General features: G+C 39.0%; 1 protein-coding gene and 1 long non-coding RNA gene across 2 annotated transcripts in view; one reads left to right on the forward strand and one right to left on the reverse strand.

Moving 5' to 3' along the window:
• Nucleotides 1-20937, forward strand: part of LOC117227649 (neural cell adhesion molecule 2) — a 634847-nt gene that overhangs the window by 177819 nt on the left and 436091 nt on the right. The window lies entirely within an intron of this gene.
• Nucleotides 3790-6886, reverse strand: LOC117227651 (uncharacterized). The gene is made up of 3 exons (XR_004492119.2): nucleotides 5323-6886; nucleotides 5069-5168; nucleotides 3790-4868 (listed from the first exon to the last, which is right to left on the reverse strand). It is a non-coding gene; the product is annotated as an uncharacterized LOC117227651 (long non-coding RNA).

Consider the following 20937-nt stretch of genomic DNA (forward strand, 5'->3'; position numbering starts at 1 on the left):
TGCTCTTTATTTAAGGAAATATTCATTTATTTTGTTTGAGAGTAGCACCCCTGATCTCTAACAACAGAAATATCATTTAAATATTGGAGCTAATTAGAAATTTCTCTCTCTCTCGCCGAGACTGTTAATTTGTGAATATTCCGATTTCTAATTAACAAAATGCTCATAATAGATAATAGTCTATTATTTAGAGGAACGTGGGACACCGACGCAAAGTTTTAATCAATTTAGTTTACGGTTCGTTTTTGACGAAACTTTTCCACGAAGGTATACAAAAACACGTTCTATAGTGAGCTTTCCAGTTTCATTAAAGGCAGAGTAATAAAATAGTAATCAAGACTTACGGTACAACATTGAAATTTAAGTGAGTCGAGTGCACGCGAGGTTGGCAGGCTTCCAATCTCGATTCTCCACGAGGAAGAAATTTTGTATTAACAGTGGAACTGCCCAGCTCTTTAAATCACTGATTTTATATCTCTTGTTCTCATCATCAGAAATTATTAAGTAAATTAAAGTGTTCGCGGTTTCTCTAGTGGCCCACAAACTAGCAGTTTTATCGAGCAGTTTTAATGTTTCGTCAGCAATCTAAGATTCCATTATAAAGATTAAATTGTAATTTAACAAAAATGTTTCTTTCCACTATACGTCACGGTATTAACTGTTATTATCAGTATAACTAGTATAACCACTATTATCTATCTGCTCAGAGATAAATTAAAACTGTAGCAGTTTTAATACTACATCTACCGAGACGCTTGCTAAAATAATAGGATTCACGTTTTTAAAATTTTAAAGTTGCTGAATCGATTTTAAATTAATTAATTATATTGAAGTTGCTTGAAGAAATTTCTTAATCGAAACATGCATTATAATGAAAATGGCGAAAGGCACTCATTGTCATAAAGCAACATAGTTTACTTTTAGAGCTCGGTACGTTTAGCGTTAATTAATCAAGAACGAAGCGAACATTCCGGACAATCAAACGCATTATTAATTCTCCTTTCAAGAATAATTATCCAATAATGGTACCAATGTAGCATCGCGATCAAGAAATTACCTTTGAAATTCTCCGTCAGTTTATTCAACTAAAATCACACTGGCTCCCAGAATGTCAATCGTATTCGCTCGTCTCATCGGCCCTGCAAACCGGAGAAGGTCTTTTCCAGTATTTATGGCTATCAATTATCGCGTGCGCAAAGTACGCTCGTTCATTAACTAAGATCCGTCTGGTTGCCGGTTCATTCATTGGGCAGACGCATATTAATAAATAATCTATGAATTCAAAGGGGCTTAACACTAATCCTGAAACGCAAACGACATGCTGTACGTAGTCGTTGCAAACAGTCGCTCGCAATTATTTGACCTGGCTAATTATTCTCCGCGAAATGGCGTCGCATTGACCGGCGAAACCCTGGGAAATCTGGAAACTCTCCTAATTGGTCCGCCGCAAAATGGAACAAACAGGCATTTCGGCTAGGAAAAAATACTCGTGCAAATAAACTGACGTGTCTCCGTTGGTGTGTCCATCGGGAACAGAGACAATAAATTAGTTTAGCGCATTGGTACATTTTTTTAATGATTAAATTGTCACATTACAAGTATACAATCCTAATTAGAAGAGTCCGAGGAAATATGATCTCAAAATTTTCCTCTGCTATTTTATTCTGCTATTTTATTCTGCTATTAACTCTTTGCAGTCGAAGTTATTTGAATTCGAAATCCAAAACATGATTTCTGATCTACAGTATTTCTATTTTATATAATTTATTGCGATTTATGCATATGAAATTGAGCCTATTGACAAGTACAATGCAATTTTAATAGTTTTTTAAAAATATAAACGAGTCTGATGCTTTTAAAATGATTTTGAAAAATAGTATACCAATTTTTAGCGGCGCCTCAGAGTCGCTACACGAGTGCAAACGGTTAATATTGGCCTGTGTATATAAACCGTCGAATTTTTAAAAGAATAGTACAAATTTCGTATCTTCTTTTTGAAAGATGTTCATTTAATTACAAAGCAAGGCCTATTCGCTTCGATACACTTTTTCCGGCAAGTTTATAATACGTAAATATATATAATATATAATACGTAAATATATATATATATATATATATATAATATGTTGTTCTGATCTTTTGAATGAATAAAATCGGCTTATAAACAAATTGCGCGAAAATTCGCAAAATTCGTACTCATACGAAACTGAAAATAAATGGCAAGGATACAGAATTTTGAAAAAATCGTTTTGGAAGAAAGGAAAATGAATAAATATTCATGAAAAAATATAACACTGACAACACGCGGTAAAACTCTAAAAATGATTACGTCAGTGTTAGACGTAATCAGGGAATCATTTATACATAATAAAAACTCGACGTTTTATGTGCAGCAATTGAATAGTCTCTTTCATAGAGAATGCTCGAAGAAATTTCTTTTCATGCAAGCATACATCAAAATCAAAATTGTGAGAAGTCCAAATAAATTCAGTTTTGTCATCGTTACGAAGTAGTCCATGTCAGTCACGCAGTATATCTAGTGTTAAGAACACGATCAAGAAGTACAATCATTTGTTCAACACAACTTGCATCGCTTTTTACTTTAAACGTAGGCATAACAACGACGTAAGAAGCAATTCTTCCATTGTTCCCATTATTTCGTAATTATCGCGAAAAAGTTGCCACGTTTCTAAAAACAAAATTCAAATTAATTGTGCAGAATGTGAAACGAGCGACAAGTTTTTTCCATTTCGAATGCCCCAAATTTGTTGCACCGTGCGCTAGAATCAGAGAAACGTTGTTCTATCTGATCCCGAAAAAGCGGCGACCGAAAGTTCGGTATCGCCGCCGAGATCGGTCGGCTGATAATTAGACAACGAGAGCAAGCGTCCCTCTATTATTCTAACTTAATTAATCGTCTGGCGTTGCCTGTCCCGGCATATTTAAATTATTCGAACGCCGGTGTCAATTGGTCGTGCAAATAATCGCGCGCCCTGCCGATCGATGAATTAATTATCACCGCAATGCTGACATTAGTTATACGACCGGTAATGTACACGCAACACCGGCTCGCGTGAGCGTAAATATGGCCGGGATTCGATAGATCGTTCGACCGGTCCACGTTACTTTCGACGCTATTTGGGTTGTTGCCCCCGGGCCAGGATAGAGCTACCGTTTCGCGCCGGTGCTATGTCTTTTAATGAAGTTGTTACGTGCTCGTTCTTCCTCATTTTACCTCGTCCTTCCTCGTACACCCTGCTCTCTCTCTCTCTCTCTCTCTCTCTCTCTCTCTCCGACTCTATCGTTTTCATGCCATAACCATAATCCCGTATTAACCCCTAATACGTGCAGTGAAATACGTGCTAACTAACAGCTAGGGTCAACGCATAGCCGCGGATGTTCGCGACGTTTTCTTCGTCTTCGGGGAGACATCCAAGAACTTCCCGAAGAGCCGGCAGAGTTATCCAACTGAATCCTCGCTGCTGGTTTGGCTAACGTGATAGCGATTATTGGACCGCGGATTTTCAATGAAAACGAACTAGATGAATTTCAGGTATTATTATGTTGTCGTCGATCTACTGAAATTATTGAAAGATGACATACGTTTCAGTTTAACTTCTGTTTCTTATACAATTATACGATTTATTATACACTTATATAATTTGTATTTTACACGAAGATCTACAATCTGTTAATGTTTTTGATCATTATAGCGAAAACGAACTAGATGAATTTCAGGTATTATTATGTTGTCGTCGATCTACAGAAACGATTGAAAGATGACATACATTTCAGTTTAACTTCTGTTTCTTATACAATTATACGATTTATTATACACTTGTACAATTTTTATTTTACACCAAGATCTACAATCTGTTAATGTTTGATCATTATATTGAGAATCTTTGAACATTCAAAGTGCAAACGTGACGGACAATCATGTTCATTGAAATTGAAAGAGTTTCATTTATTGCATTGTTAAAGAAAGTAAAATTTTCTATCGATTTTATTTTGTTACACATTTGTAACTGAACAATGTATGCAACTGTATCGATCGAAATCCAACGAATCGTTTGCTTTATCTTTCGTGAATGAAATCTGCTAACAACGAAAATTAAATTTCAGAACAAAAATTCTCCATTTAATCTAATATTTAAGTTTGCACGGAGTTCTGCGATTTAATGCAGAGTTATTTCCTCGAATTAATTAATTTCCCGTGTGCCGAAGTAAGTGGCTTGGTTAAAAGATTTAACGCATAATACGGTCGAATCGTTTGAGTTTAGGAATTTAAAGGAATATCAAAGACAAAGGTTATACGAGCGAGCAGAACGACAAAGAGATTGCATTTCCAGACAGTTGTCGAAAAGCTTTCACAATAAAATAGGAGAGAGCGATGTTTATCCGTGATACTGTCCCGAAAGTATATTCCTGCGCTAACGAATTCTATAGGATAACAGCGGGAACGCTTGTTCGAAAAATTAAGGTAACGAAGTTCGGGACATAAATAAAAAGGACGGCGCGACTGCTAATGAACGAAGTAATTAACCGAGCAAGATTCTGTGTGACAATATTTCGCGAACAGTCAGCACGCGGCATGCTTGAAAACAGCAGTCACAAAGCCTTCGCATCCTTAATGCAAAATGAAGGGGGTTCGGTACAAAGGCCGACACGGTTGCGTATCTTACCTCGATCAATTTTCCAACAGTTTTCCGGCATTAAGCTTGCAACGCCACTTAGCAACCCTTTGAGGACCGACGTTTTTCTCGAAAATGAAATCTCCTCGTTTAATTATGTTCCGTTTGTGCACCGCACTTTGATCCGGGATCCATTGCTTCGTCGTGCAGCTGCCGGGCCTGCATGCCGGCAACCTTGCAATTAAAATATGTTTGCAAACGAGGCCGTCATAAAGTCGCCATTTTAAAATGCTTCTACCTTGCGCGACGTAATTATTGGGATAATAAGATTGGCAAGCCTTAATCAACCACGCCCCCCCCCCCACGCGCATCTTAATTCATTGTCCGCGAACTGAATATTGTTTATAGAAAACAAAGGGAATTTATTAACTTACGGCCGGTTTATATGTATGAATATTCAACAGCGCCCGAAGCTCTAATTTTCTGCCTGAAAAAATCCTCTCCGCGCAGAAAACCCGAACCGCTGCTTACACTCTGTTTAAATAAAAAGAAAAACATGTCAAGGTTATTATTATTATTACTGCAACATTAATATTCTTTCTCCGCAAGATTTAAATCTCGAAGAATACGTTTCGTTGAATGAAATGCACATTCGTTGATAAATGTCAGTAGCAAGAAACACCTTTACCTTATTTTCTTCTCTCAATCTTCCTGGCTTTGTTGATCTCGCCAGGTCGGGCCAGCCTGTCGATAGCATCTTGTATTTACATTTTTCACGACTCGTGCGACTTGTCCCTTCAATCTCGACAAATCCGCGCGATTCCATCGCTATTTAAACAGAAACGATATAGTAAGAAGACTGGAACTAAAATTCACTCTTGACCTAATTTAACTCTTAACTCTTAAACCATATATAATCGATTGATTTCCAGGGTAATTTTCCACAATCGTGCCCTTCGCAACACTAAAATGTTTTCACACTGATTTCTGTTCTATTCTAATTTCAGTTTTAATGAGGAAATGATTAAACCAGCGAAGAAAATTATCAGACCGAAGCTTCGAGAAGTCGGCTAAATTGAAAATGGAAAGTCGTTTAATTGAACGAATCATTTACAGAGAATTCAAATATTTCGAAAAGTATTGTAAGTCTTCAACTGCGCCATAGATTTGCAATAAAATCTCTTTCCAGAAATCTCTTTCCCATTTGTTAATATTGTGTAAATAATAGGTACAAATAAATACCGGATAAGGAAAAGAAGCTTAAATACCGCTCCTTGCGGTATGAAATTTCACCGCAAGATCGCGTTTTCCACGAGCTTGTTAACGTAATCACGATCATCCCTGCAGTTTGTCCGAGAATTTCAAATAAAACCGTGCAACACCTGCGACTTTACAAGTTAAGCACCCCTTCTAAGCACCCAGATGGCCCCGATAAAAAATATTATTTTACAATTTAAGCGGGCTTAAAGCGTTCACCGAAATGAAGCGCAGAAAATACGCGCAGCCCTTAATACCTCACCCCCATAATCCCTCGCGAGCCGTTTTTCGTTTTTTCGTCTCGTCGAACGATCCTCCGATCGGCGATCGTTCCGAGAAAAAAAAAACTCGAACACCGTCTTCCAGCATCGCCGAAAAGAGAGTCGCTTAAGTATTCGGGTAATCCCGGCGCATAAATAGCCCGAAATCAGAGCGAGCCGATACACTTAAGTCCGGGCGGCGCGGCAATTAAGCGGTTTCCCTTAATGAAACGCATTTTTATTGTCTCATCAGGGCAACGCGTTCGGGCCGATTCGAATTACGCGGTAACCGAAATGCATGCAAATGGTGGACGCTGGTGTGTGTCGGTCCAAGATACCGGCTACCTGGCCAATTAATGGCCGTATGCAAAAGTAATTGCCGCTTCTGGGCCCGACATTTTACTCGAATATCAAGCGATTAGTGCAATAATACTTAATCGAATGTCTGCTCCCCGTTTCGCGCAAGCTTCCGGCTGCTTTTCGAGGAAATTCGCGCGATGCGCGCCGCCATCGTGAACGGTGTTTTCGCGATCTGGCGAAATCGTGAATGCTCTGCGGGCTTTTTCCCCTCTTAAAATTCTATTCTCGGTGCTTTCGGCACACCCTCGTTCTGTGGCAGGCTATTGCGATTTACATATTTGGTCGAGGAAGCTGTTGCATTTGTTTGAAGCAAATGTGCTGCGAAAACTTCGAATTGTGGAAAATATAAGTACATAGAATAAAATACTAAAATATAAGTACATTTTGTGGAGAGATCGTACACTTGTTAGGCAAATAATTATTATAATACCGAGTTTTTTTATACGCACCGATAAGTTATGAAATCTTGATAGTGCTTGTAACAGGCTGAATAACTGAAAATTAACATTCAGATTACGTTTTACATAAAAATGTGCATGCTTATATGTATATTATTGGTATGTAATATCCTCCTCTGTCCAATTATTAGCTACGTGTACGGGGTTGAAAACCTTTTTTCTGTGATTTCTTGTGCGGAACACGCAAGTATAGTAAATTTTCTCCAATCGACACTCAACATGTAAATAGAGATGCACAGTTGTTAATAATCGGCGACTATAAAAACGAGTCGCGAGGCTCGAATAATCGTGTCTCCTCTTCCCAAATTGTCCACTTCTGTTTACAAGCTGAAGGACAATTGGAGAGAATTTACTGTATAATATTTTAAACATTTTCTTAAAGTGTCTTAAATAAGACTTTTTGGAAACACTGAAGCGCTGAATAATACAAGTAAATTAACATATTAGGTAAATTTCACGTGTATAGCGGATTAATAACAATATTTACGTTTACCGTCAATTATTGAAACATTTACCTTAATTACATTACATTTCGAAAAAATGAAGTTTCAGATTTTGTATTGGAATTGAAAAACGACTCGTAGAATAATTATAAATGTAACTAAAGTAGAGAGATAAATAGATTTCACAGTACGATTGTTTTCATTTCGCTTTCATTTCGATAATTCGCGCGCAACTGTCTACCACCCTCTACTAAATCAATCCACTTACGTTTTACAGCGGAGTGTAAAAGTTGATCAAACACAAATACAGATCGTCTGGCCAGCAATCCCGGCGTGAATATTATTGTTTGGGAATAAAGTAAACGTGGACAGATACCACGATACAATGCCATACAATACCAATAAAGTTTATCTGCAGCATTTTTCCGACTATGATTAATTTTTATTTGGACGTCTCTGATATTCCGGTTCCCAGCAAATAAATAAAGAATGTATCAGATACCAACCGGCAGACACGGATGATCGCCGGCGGTGAAATGTTGGAAAAATATTTTAATAACATGATACAGCTCGGACATCGCAGTTCTATGCAGCGATGAAACAGCTTACAATTTAAAAATACGATATGTGCGTCGGTGAAACGATGAGTATTTATTTAACGAAAATTATTAGTTCGTTTCGACTTGCGAGCACAAGATAGATTGCAATATTTTATGCATCTTCAACGGAATGTTTACCTTGCCGCAATGGTGATAGGTTTTGAAAAGGAACGTGGCAAATGTAGTTTGGTAGATCGACTGCTCTAGTTCTTCTATCTTTCAACCGGTTTCCATTGTCAGGGACGATTATTGGCCCGTGCCCGAATCATTCGTTATACCGGAAGGGTAGTTACCGGCGTCCAAACGTGATAATGCGCCGACCAATGACAGATCGACACGTGGATTAACGACGCTACTGATTCATGGGTCGCGTTGATCTCCGATACCGTTTCCGTATTGACAACTACTTTCGAAGCGCTGTCCCACGGATCAAGTTCAAACGTTTCTCTTCTTTGTTTACACGAAATTCGGCGCACAACGTCGATACCAGATACATTCTTAGTCATTTTTAACCCTTTGCACTCGAAGCTGAATTAACGCAAAATTGAAAATAGTTTTTCCGATCCACGGTTTTTCCATTTTACATGACTTAGTGCATTTCACGCATACGAAATTGAATATTGCGATCCGTGCAACAGTTACGCTTTCAACAGCTCCTTAAATATAAATAAATTTGGTTAATAAAATTATTTTGAGACGTGAGATAACAATTTCGATTCTTCACACTGGCCATTTGATATTTCACTAAAACTTGATATATTATTTGTAATTATTAATTATCGTATATATAACAATGCAACAAACTTCTTATGACCCATTCTTGTGATGGAAATTAATGATTCAGTTCTAAAGCCGCGGATTGCATTTTTGCTGAGGAAAAAATTACTTGAAATTAACTCAGGAATCCCTCATATCCCGGAAATACCATAATTTTGGAACACCCTGTATATCAATATATATCGACCACCAAAAAAACAAAATGGTTTAGAAGAAATGGATTTTTCTAAAAAAAAAACCACAACATTTTTCTTTTGTGCCCCTTTCGATTAAGTTTGTTTGTACGTTACCTTATAATAAACTTTGCATTATTAATTGCATTGTTATTTTTTACAGGTAATTTACAAAATTCTCATTTATCTAAATATTAAGGTTAATGACTAGACTGCAGATTTTATGCATTTATGGGAAAATTGGGTAGTTACAATTAGCGTAAAATTAAGTTACAAATAGCGTAAAAATTAAAAGCCGTTTAAAACACCGAAGTATTATTTTTAGCCTATTAAAATGATTAAAGGAAAAATAAAAATTGTTACTTTCTCTACCAATTCCTTGCAATTGATTAAGACAATTTTTATTTTGCATCAAACACCGCGGTCTATTAATGATCTACACTGATCGCCTTACGAGCAGTTCATATATAAAAATATTTGTAGTATTGTACAAATATTTTAGCTCCCACCGACGAATTGTTTCATCGCACACAAGCGAATGCACAATTGAAAGAAGAAAAGGAACTAAACAGTCTCGGTCGTTAAATCTCCGTGGCCAAAGTTTGTACACAGGAATTCGATTACGCTTAAAAACCAGTGGTTCCCGACTTTTCCACGGTTCGGAGACCGGTCCCTCCAGATTCACAGGACACAGAGCTCGCCTCGTAATTCACGGATCGACACCTGGCGAACGACTTCTGCCGGTCCGGGTCACACCGTTCGTTCGGTCGCGCTCCGTTTCGCTCGGCGCTCTCGCGCGCGGGCCGCTGCTCCGGACTCTGCGAGGACAAAAAAGGCTCGCTCGTCACGTCGTGGCCTCCGAGAGATTTATGCGGCGTGTCTCCGAAAAACTCGGCCGTTCGCCGGCTTGATCTATACGCTTCCTCCGTGAGTTGTTGTTTTGCCGGGCGGAGGGTCACGCCGCGCCATGGTTCCGTCAAAAGTTCGAACGATGCGCCCCCGTGAATCCGGCCGTGAAATCTGCTGCTGTTCGGAGAACTATGTACTCGCGACGATTTATGTACTGGCCTCCTGTCGTAAAATATATCTCCGCTACAGCGCGAAATAATCACCCAGTTGGCTAAATGAATGCGCCGTCGCTTCGTGACAAAACGCTCGACTATGATCGGCGCGTTCTTCGCGCGAATTAGTTGCACGTAAGATTTTCAGGCAACGATTTATGCACTTGCGATGCGATGGTCGCATTAATTAGGTGTACAGTAAATGCTCCTTAACCCTAGAAAGATAACCATATGACAACGTACGTAAAAGATAACCATACGCTTCAGAGGCGCATGCTTTTCTAAGGCGTCAATTTTATATTAACAATGGATATTTATTTAAGTTAATCTAGTCATTTTAAAGGTTTGGCATTATTGTAAAAATAAAATGCAATTATATTATATTTTTTTATATTTTAAGTAATTTTAAACTTAAATCACTAGACCTCTATGAAAAATTAACAAAAATCAACAGTCTTCGCAGGCGCCTCTGCGACGTAGGTTATCTTTCTCGGGTTAATTTGACGCTCAGATTGTACACAAGAATGGACGATTTGGGAAGAGGAAATACGATTGTTCTCAAATTGTTCGTTTTTGTGCGCAATCTGAGCGTCGATAAAGGAGAATTTACTGTTGTTTGTTTCATTTATCACAATAGGTTTCGAGAAATTGTATTTTGCAATGGAAGCGGGGGGAAATGTAATACGATCTTTCTTCACAGCTAAGGTTGAATTGCATTCGTTTGTGCAATTTTTGTTTCTCGTGTGTCACTCTCGCTTTCATTCCGAGATTTTGATGACAGAAGAATCTAATTTTGTTTCGATTTTCGACAATCGTATTATGAACCGCTAAATAATTTAATCTTTGCGCGACTCAAGTCTGTTGAACATCATCGATTAATGCAATACACGTTAGCATTGCAGATGTTCGAGGCAATAAGTTATACAATAAGAGGTAAATTAATTTAAATATTGATAAAAAAACCATTACTCTTTGACTAATTATTGCTTCGTGTATCAATATTATCCAGAAGTGTTGTGATTGCATATCAATATTCAGATTAAAGCACCTCTGTAACTAACGATTTTTCGTGGTAGTGTCTTGGTAGCATTTTTGTAGAAAATGACGAACTGCATCGATCATGGCATTGACGTATATTAGCGCAACTAATCTATATAAACGCGAGTAATGTATATTATTTTATAACAATGGCAAGATTGGATTGGAGTACAAACTTCGTACGAGTTTTATTATAATAAAAAAGAAAATTTATCTAGAAAAATGTTCTAGGTTGAATTTGAGTAATTTGTTTTCCAATTTAAGAAATGTTCTAGAATTGTACTTCAAAAATGTTCCAGGTCGAATTCTACCATAATAAAAAAAAGTTTACCTAGCAAAATGTTCCAGGTTGAATTTGAATTTAAAAAATGTTCTAGAATTGTACCTCGTACGAGTTTTATTATAATAAAAAAAAAGTTTATCTAGAAAAATGTTCTAGGTTGAATTTGAAAAATTTGAATTTAAATTCAAGAAATGCTCTAGTATTGTATTTCCTACGAATTCTATTATAATAAAAAAGAAAGTTCATCTAAAAAAATGTTCTGGAATTGTACTTCGTACGAGTTCTATCAAAATAAAAAAAGCTTATCTAGCAAAATGTTCCAGATTGAATTTGGATTTAAAAAATGTTCTAGAATTGTACTTCGTACGAGTTCAACTATAATAAAAGAAAAGGTTTCTCTAGAAAAATGTTCTAAATCGAATTTGACAAATTTTAATTGTAATTTAAAAAATGTTCTACAATCGTGAAAGAAGAATTCGTGATCCCAATTGTTCCGATTGGTTTGCCAAATCTGATCTTAAAGAATGCAGCGTTCCCTTGAGAAAATCAAGGTTATCCTTCGTACCTTCTCCAACGACAGAAAATACGACAAGATCAAATCACGCAGCTCTCAAAATCATTCAAGTTCCAAGCAAAGATTTCTCGAAATGACTACCAATGCGTGATAGAAATCAAGGTGGTAATTACTAACTAATTATTATTAGGGTGCGCACGAATTCCCGTAATCTAATGGAGAGTGTTTCGTCGTTGAACGAATGTCGATGGAGAACACGACGTGGCATCGCGATAGGAGATCGGTCTGCGGATCGGACACAGAAATCGTTTCGGAACGTGCAGGCGTCGATCCGCGGGATAAATGCGGCCAGGAATTTTTCAACAGCTGTCCGCTCACGTATGCCGCGGGATCGCGTCCCGAAAATTCGTCGAGCGTCGAGACCAAAGCCCTCGAAACCCATCGACTCGACCGCACTATCGGTTTCCTTTGGAGATCGGTTTCCAGGCCGGGTCGTCGGCCGTTCAGCGGAAAATAAAATGTCGATATAAAGTTCCGACGTGACGTTTACTTGCCCGGCGACGTCTGGACGTTTCGAGGCGCGGGGAACGCGTGTACGATGCCAGATAGATCATAAGCGTCAGGAAATAAGCTTCGCGAGGGGTGGTCCCGGGTCTCGGCCCGTCCGGAGAGCCAGATACCAGTTCCATTATGTCACGTTTGCGGCGTGTTATGAGCTCCGGCTTGCGCTACCGCCGACTCCGTTTCCCCGGCGGACGAAAGAATTCCTCCGACGCGGGAAAATTAATTTCCTATGAGGGAAACTCGCACGCAACCGGATCTTATTTCTTCGGCACTCCGCACGTCCGCCTCCAGATTTAATTGCTTCGGGAAGACGCGAAATTGACCGGTCACGGCTTCGCTCTGAATCCGCTGCTTCGGACAAGATAAACGTCGCTGCTGCGATTGGATCGAGTTTCTCTAAGCTCCAGAGGATTCCATGAATTTTTGAAGCCCCAACGAAAGCTTTCGTTTCAGCTACAAGCCGTGGCTGAACTCGCTTTTGATCTTCTGGAACAGGAAATTGTTCAGTGTTTGCATTGTTCCGTGCGCTTGTTTTTGTGCCTTTTTAGAGCGAAGTGGATAGACTGCGGATCTTTGGGCGAATTACTATTTTTATGCACGAGTTGACTGCCGCCACTAGTCAAAGTCGTAAAGCCACGCCGGTCGTAAAAGTCAAACAGAATCGGAACAACTTATTTCACACAGAATACAAGGTCAGATACCTTCTCACACCTCGTACATAGTTTACATAAGAGTTTCAAATTGAAATTGACGTTTAATTTTGGTATAAAAGTAAGTTATTTAATGTTTGCATCTGAAATATGTTCGTTGCTTTTAAATTATATGTTATTATATTATATGTTCGTTGTCTCGAGGACAAAGTTGAATGGTTCAATGGGTCTTGTACGATACCATAAAAATATTTATTTCTATGTTAGCTTCTTTAGCGATGTCAAGGTCATCTTCATTCCTTTTAAATGGGACCACCCTTTTTTAAATACGTAGGGTGACAGTTCCTTTCATTCGGAATTCGAACCATTATAATGATTCGGAATACATTCATCACGAGTGAGACTTATACAGGGTGTCCAAAAATTATGGTACTTGCAGGAAATGAGGGATTCCTGAGGTGATTTGAAGCAACTTTTTCCTTAGCGCAAATGCAATCTGTCGTTTTGTTTACGAGTTATTAACGAAAAACAGTGACCAATGGAGTGGCGAATCAGCTAACGCGAGCCGGCCGAGCCAATGAGCGGAACCCGGCTTCGTCCACTCGTTGGCTCGGCCGCCTTGCGCCTGCCGAGCTGGTCTCTCATTGGTCACTGTTTTTCGTTAATAACTCGCGAACGAAGCTGCGGATTGCATTTTCGCTACGGAAAATGTTACTTCAAATTACCTCAGGAATCCCTCATTTCCCGGATATACCATAATTTTGGAATACCCTGAATAGTAAGCATACTAATATCCCTTCCATATCTTTCAAGTTTTAAAGCACGAGTAAATTTATATATTAATAAAAATGAAGAAGACTTTACTTGTTTCATGGAGCGTAAGATTTCCCGTAATAAAACCAGGATAAAAATATTCTTCATTTATACTATCATTGAAATTGCCTCGTGCTTCAGAAAGTTGCATAAGCTCTAATAGCATAAAGATCCGCAGTGTAGTTATTCCAGACAGCTCATCGATCCACATCACGTGCCGAAACTTCACAGATTCATTTATCCATCCTGCGATATACAGTGATTCACAAAAGTGTTCGTACATCTTTAAAAATGCAAATAAAAAGCTAAAAAACGATAGTGGTTATTTCTTCTTTCCGTCATTGCAAGTAATAGCAAAATTAATACAAAGCATTTTAAACGTTGCCTAGAATCGTCTACAAATATTCAAGTCATTTAGTCCGATTTTGAACAAATTACTGCGTTTTAATAGGTTTAATAGGTTTTAACACTTTTGTGGGCCACCGTAATTGCATTCGTGTCCTCGAGAAATTCCGATCGTTGTTTTTCGAGACGACCGTATATCCAAGCCTAAACATTATGCGAACCCGGGTCGATTTCTTCGAGGCAACCTTGTAACCGAGCTTCCAAATCCAAGGTGAGCGCCGGCTCTCCAATAAAGAAATGGAGATGAGGGAGGGCGAGCTAGAACCTCCTTCAATCGCGAAACCGAGAGATCGAGGGAGGAGGAGGAGGAGCAGGAGGAGGAGAAGGAGGAGGAGGAGGAGTAGGACAGAGGGCGAGGAAAAGGGAACAGGAATGATCAGCCGATGGTTGCCGAGCAGAAGAGTATAAAGTTCGATCGCTCGGTATACGCGGCGTAAAAATGGCGGGCGTAAAAGAAAAGCAGAGGGAACGAGCGATGGGGTGGGGCAGAAGAGCGAAGAGCATGTCCGTGCATTGTGTGCACGACCCCAGCTGCACTGCCGCCGCGAAAACAAAAGTTTCAGCCCCTTCTGTATAGGCTCCTGCGCGGCACGTACAGGCCGGGTCCCGCTTTAGTCGCTCGAGGGAATAGCTTCCCGCTGAAGCGTCGAGATATTCGAATTCCGACGCGACGCGACTCGTTGCGACTCGTCGCGACTCGTCGCGACTCGGCTCGACTCGGCTCGACTCGACTCGACTCGACGCCGCTCAACGCGGCTCAACGCGGCTCAACGCGACTCGAGTCGACTCGATGCGACGCTGCTTCCTCACGCTGCCCGAAATTGCAACGAAGCGCTTCCCTCGCGCATCCTGCTGCCCCGCCGTCGACGACCTTCTTTCTCGCCCACGTCCCCGTGGCCTCGTTCACCCGCTGCCGGTCTTTCACTCCTTTTCTAGCGCAGATTTTTTTCGGTCATGGATTCGACAAGAAGCGCGAGCAGATGCTCCTCACGGTAAACCGATCGCCGGGATCTTCCTAATCGTGGGCTCCAAGAGATGCTTAATGAGTTCAATCCGAGAGACTGGTTGCATTCGATTTGAGGGAGTGATTTTAATCGCGGCGTGTCCTGTTTTATTCTTGGAACGTTGGTCGTTGCAAGAAGATCGTAATCACGTTATAGCGTGTGTCGTGTAACTGCTGGTATAAACGGATTCTACGTCAAAAGATGAGTCGAAAATGTCGAATGAATTTTGTTCATTCAGGACTTCGTTTTTAAAGAGGTCGGTATAAATTTTATCTAATTTTTGATACATTTGCTTAACGGAAATACTGATGAGAATCATGTCCACGATGTCTCTTACATGATTATGCTCTTCTAATTAAATTGCTACTTATGTTTCTTAACCCTTACAGGACCATAATGTTGCTAAGGGTAAATATTAGCATGTAACTGTTTATTTTAGTTTGTTTGGACGTAAAATAAATTAAAATTATAAGAAAAATATAGAACAATGTGTAGTTTTTTTTGGAATTTGTATGAAAATATTTTTCCCAATGGACTGTAAAGGTAACACAAATTATGATTAGGCTATTATTATTGGTTTTAAATAATAAAAAATAAATAAGAAAATAATAAATGAATAAAGAAAAAAAAATTATTATTAGGCTTCTATTTATTGGTTTATAATGACAAAATGTTAACTGAATTAATACAAAATTATGAAATAAAATTACTATACAAAATGATGTGCTAATTATGATATTCTGCGAAGCAATTTCTTTTCGTTGTGAAGCATAGCCTATATTCTATGCGGCGTTTAGCGCAATTTGCCCATCTTCTCATTTTTCCCGCTTTTTGCATGTTGTGTGCTAGCAAATTTTGCGTTTCGTACCAAAAATAACCGATAATTAAATACAACAATCACCAATTTTAAAATCGGGAAAAATGTTTCCTTTGGTCGCGAAGGGTTTAAAGGGTTGTTTTGCAATTTTAGTGTCTCAAGCGCTATGATAATTCTTTCTTGCAACTGTTCGATGTTCGATGCTCGATATTTCGTCGGTGTACACGGTAGACCGCACATAGCTCGACAAATGAAAATCCAGCGGTGACCGGACTGGAGATTGTAGCGAAGAGCACGCGAATACAAGAAGAATGTGGAAATGCGGTCTGATCGGAAATCCGCGATAAAAGAATGTGTGAAAATATAGTCGCGACAGAAACCAGCATGCGATAAACGCGAAATAATATAATCGCGTCTTCGACCTATGAAAAAGATGAAGAGATCACTTTCCACTTAAATCTTGCGTCTCGTGATCGCCGGTGAACATTTTTGCCTTGCAAATGCATTGCAGCAAATCGCGTCTGCAGCAACACGGTCGTGAAATTTTCATAGACTGGGAATGTAGATTCGGAAAATTCATCGTCGAAGTTGCGAGCCTATGGCGCGTCGTTAGGCCAGACAGGTTCGCGAGCGTCTCTTCGCAGTCGCCGTCGCCGCCGTCAGTGGTCCCGGGTTGTCGAGTGTCCCGCGCCGAGTGCATGACACGTTCAGACCCCTAATCCGACGAGTTTGCCGGATTCGTTCGTTCCTGGGCGCACTTTGAGGCCACTCCCGGACGAGTATCGTGCGGGACGCAAAGCCGCGGCGAGCCTTAACGAGGTGTTACAGCGTTCCCGGCTGCGCTCCGGATCCATCCCCTTGAAACTCGGTAATTAATCTCCGGATGCCAACTCGGTTTCCGTTTCGTGCATCGCGTGGCTTGATGCCGCACGCGGGCGTGAGCGCGCGCGCGCCCTCGCTCCCCCTGAATAGATCTCTCCTCTACGCGAGTCGCACGCTCTCCTCCTCTCTTTTCGTTTCCCATCCGTCGCCTTCTTTGTACCCGTCCGGCTGCCGGGCATTTTTCGGCTCCGCCTTTTGCTTTTCGTCCCTTCGACCCCCGTGTTCCGCGCCCTATGTGTCACCGCTCGAGGGTGAACGCGCAAAAGCGACAGAATTCAAGGCGATACAATACCTTACACCCTCTCCAGGCTCCTTTGCACTTCGACGAGGCGTGGGTGGCTTGTGTTTGGGCGTCGTGTCGCGAGGATACACCGCCTGCACCTGTGTCGACAGTTTTCGAATGCTTTTTCGGATGTCTGCGAGGGTGTCTCGAACCTTTCGTATGGAAATTACTTTATCTTCCTTTGCTGTAAAGGGACACTTGATCCGATATTCTCACCCTCCGCGGCTCGGTCTAATCACTAATTTATTATGCATACCGATTTGCGACGTTTCTTAACCCGAGAAAGGTAACCTACGTCGCAGAGGCGCCTGCGAAGACTGTTGATTTTTGTTAATTTTTCATAGAGGTCTAGTGATTTAAGTTTAAAATTACTTAAAATATAAAAAAATATAATATAAATGCATTTTATTTTTACAATAATGCCAAACCTTTAAAATGACTAGATTAACTTAAATAAATATCTATTGTTAGTATAAAATTGACGCCTTAGAAAAGCATGCGCCTCTGAAGCGTATGGTTATCTTTTACGTACGTTGTCAATTTGACACGACTGAACAGTTATGTGCAAGCTGAGAAAGAGAATGTTTTATTTTGAAATTTGGATTACTGATTTGTGGACGCAACTTTGTTGTCGGTACTGTCGAGAAGGTGGTAGGGTGGGGCATCTTGAACATTGTAAACAAACCGGAATCGACGCACGAGTGAAGCAACCGAGTAATCTAATAATACACTGCACGATGTCCGTCGAAAATAGCTCTTGACGAGTTAGGCTCGTCAAAGTGACATTTCAAGGCACATGAAATGAATGACGATCCCAACTCGTCATTGTATGTCAAGGGGTTAATAGCGTTACCCAGTTACATCAACATTACTTAGTAAGTAATTAGTTAGTAACGATCATGTTTATAAAAATGTTTACAAAACCGTTCACATCTCAGAAACGGTTGACTTAACGACGTATGGTTACCAAGACTTTTTTATTCGGTGAAATGTGTCCTATATACCATAGAAATATTGAATGTTTGTTTTAACACCCTGTATGATATACAGCTACGAATGTTTGAATATAATTGATAATACAGAACATATTATTAAATATTCAGTGGAAGAGAAGGTGTGTTAAGTGATAAAATATAAAAAAATATAATATAAATGCATTTTATTTTTACAATAATGCCAAACCTTTAAAATGACTAGATTAACTTAAATAAATATCCATTGTTAGTATAAAATTGACGCCTTAGAAAAGCATGCGCCTCTGAAGCGTATGGTTATCTTTTACGTACGTTGTCATATGGTTATCTTTCTAGGGTTAAGGTAGTTTCATTTTTAATCGCAATCGTTCGAAAATATCTTGTTCTGTCGTTTCTCCTTCGTGATCGAGGGTCTTGTATTTTTATGCAATAATTGATATTTTGTAGCTTTGTGTAGAAGGATCGTAAAGTTTATTTAGCAACAGCGAGGGACGAATTTGTAAAGTTAAACAATTTTGTGGACGGTACACGATCGATTGAGAGTTAGAACACGATGTAAAATGTCCGCTAAGATGTTCGAGTCATCAGATTTCATCCAGATATATTTTTCAAAAAATGTGTAAAGAACAGCTGTAATTGATTGCGAAATCTGTTTCCACCAAAAACGGAACCAGATAGCAGACGATCTTTCTTAACACTTTGGCGGCCGGAGTCACGTACATGTGATTTCTATTTATATTATTAACGAGGTGTATCATAATTGCGCTATTAAAAGAGTGTATTATAATTACACTATTAACTCCTTGCACCCGAAGCCAAATCAACGAAAAATTTAATGTAGTTTTTTTTTACCCACTGCATTTCCATTTTATATAACCTAATGCATTTTATACGTATGAAATTGAGTTTTGTGACAAATGCAACAGTCATTCTTTCAGCAGTTCTTCCAAATATGAACAAATCGAATTAATAAAATTATTCTAAACCGTGACATAACAATTTTTAATGGCGCCTTGGAGTCGTCATTCGAGTGGAAAGGGTTAATACTTTGACCGCCGCGACACCCACATGTGGGTAACAGAGTTATATAAAATTTAATTTTCGAAAATTAATTTCTTCGCCAGACAATTATAATTTCTTAATTTTATTAAGGTTCGCAAGGTCTAAGAATGTTGGAAAAGTAACGTATGCTACATAAATTAGCTGTACAATTTTCATATTTCACCGAACAAAATACTTTAATTTTACGAAACTTTCGAGATATTTGCCGCGGCCGTCAAAACGTCAACGCTAAACCAGCGGAGCCAGTCAAAATCACCGAACTCGCGTTACTTGTGTTGAAAATATATTATATTATTGAAATATATTATATACTGATATATAATATTTATATATAAATATATATATATATATATATTTCGCAGTCAATATATTATTATATATCATTATTATATCATTATATATATATATATATATATATATTTCGCAGTCAATATATTATTATATATCATTATTATATCATTATATATATATATATATAATTATATATATAATCATTATATATATATAATGATATAATAATGATATATAATAATATATTGAAATATATTATATATTGATTAATAATATATTGAAAATATATTGTATATTATATTATTGAAATTATAATGATCGCGAGACGTAGAGAGCGAAAGAGACAAAATATCGTTGAATTATTTTTCGATTTGCTTTTGTTATGCACCGGTTAGGGTCGAAACACGCTGACGCGCAAGACACGGATCGTGCGCGACTTGCGTTAACACGTGGGTTGACCCGTCCTTTCTAGGATTTAAAACCGTTTTCTCGCGGTTAGTACGGGGTTGAGGGGTTACAGTAATCTTCCTTGGCTAACCTGGTTTCGGTTAAGGTGAAGCGTCGGATTAGAATCACCGGCGGCAGCAGGTTTATTGTTAGAAAACGATGTTTCTTTGTTAACACGCGTTTACCTCCAGAACAAGTAATAACCTATATTCGTTCGAACCTAATAAAATAACATTTCCCCGCGGTTTATAATACGCCTCCATTACCGCGTCATTTACTCGTAAGCCCCTCTACCGGCTGCATTGTTCCGTTTTCTGAACACAACAATTCCGTAAAACGTGACCGAGCTCAACGTCGCCGTGAATAACTTAATCGTCCATAGAGCGCAGTCAAGTTTGCGCTGAGTCCTATTAATGCACCATTCTATTGTGTTTCCGCAGCTATCACGCCCGCGAAAAGTCCGCGCTCTCGTGATAGCGGAACAGCTGGAAGAAGCTTACCGATAAAATAGAACTTGCTGTTCGCAGATTTACTGCGTAAATTCAGCCGCCACGGTTTGGCCAAAATATCTATTAAACGGATCCTCGGTCATAAAATATTATATTAATGAAATTTAATAAAAAGTTTGACAGAGAACGAATATTAAATTCGGCCATTGTAAGAATGATCGTTTTTCTCAAAACGAAACTGCTTTCCTTCATCGAAAAATTGTTATGATTTCATTCAATATTTTCATTCGGTTTTTATTTCCTGACACGGAAATTTCCTGACGAGGAATCGTTGCTGTAGATTCATTAATAATTACCGCATTGAATAGATTAGGAACGTAGTGCTAACCGAAATATAGAAAATTCGTAAGATTTTTTGTAAATGTTAAAGGGTATTTTT

This window comes from Megalopta genalis, chromosome 8 (genome assembly GCF_051020955.1).
Source record: "Megalopta genalis isolate 19385.01 chromosome 8, iyMegGena1_principal, whole genome shotgun sequence".
Lineage (NCBI taxonomy): Eukaryota > Metazoa > Arthropoda > Insecta > Hymenoptera > Halictidae > Megalopta > Megalopta genalis.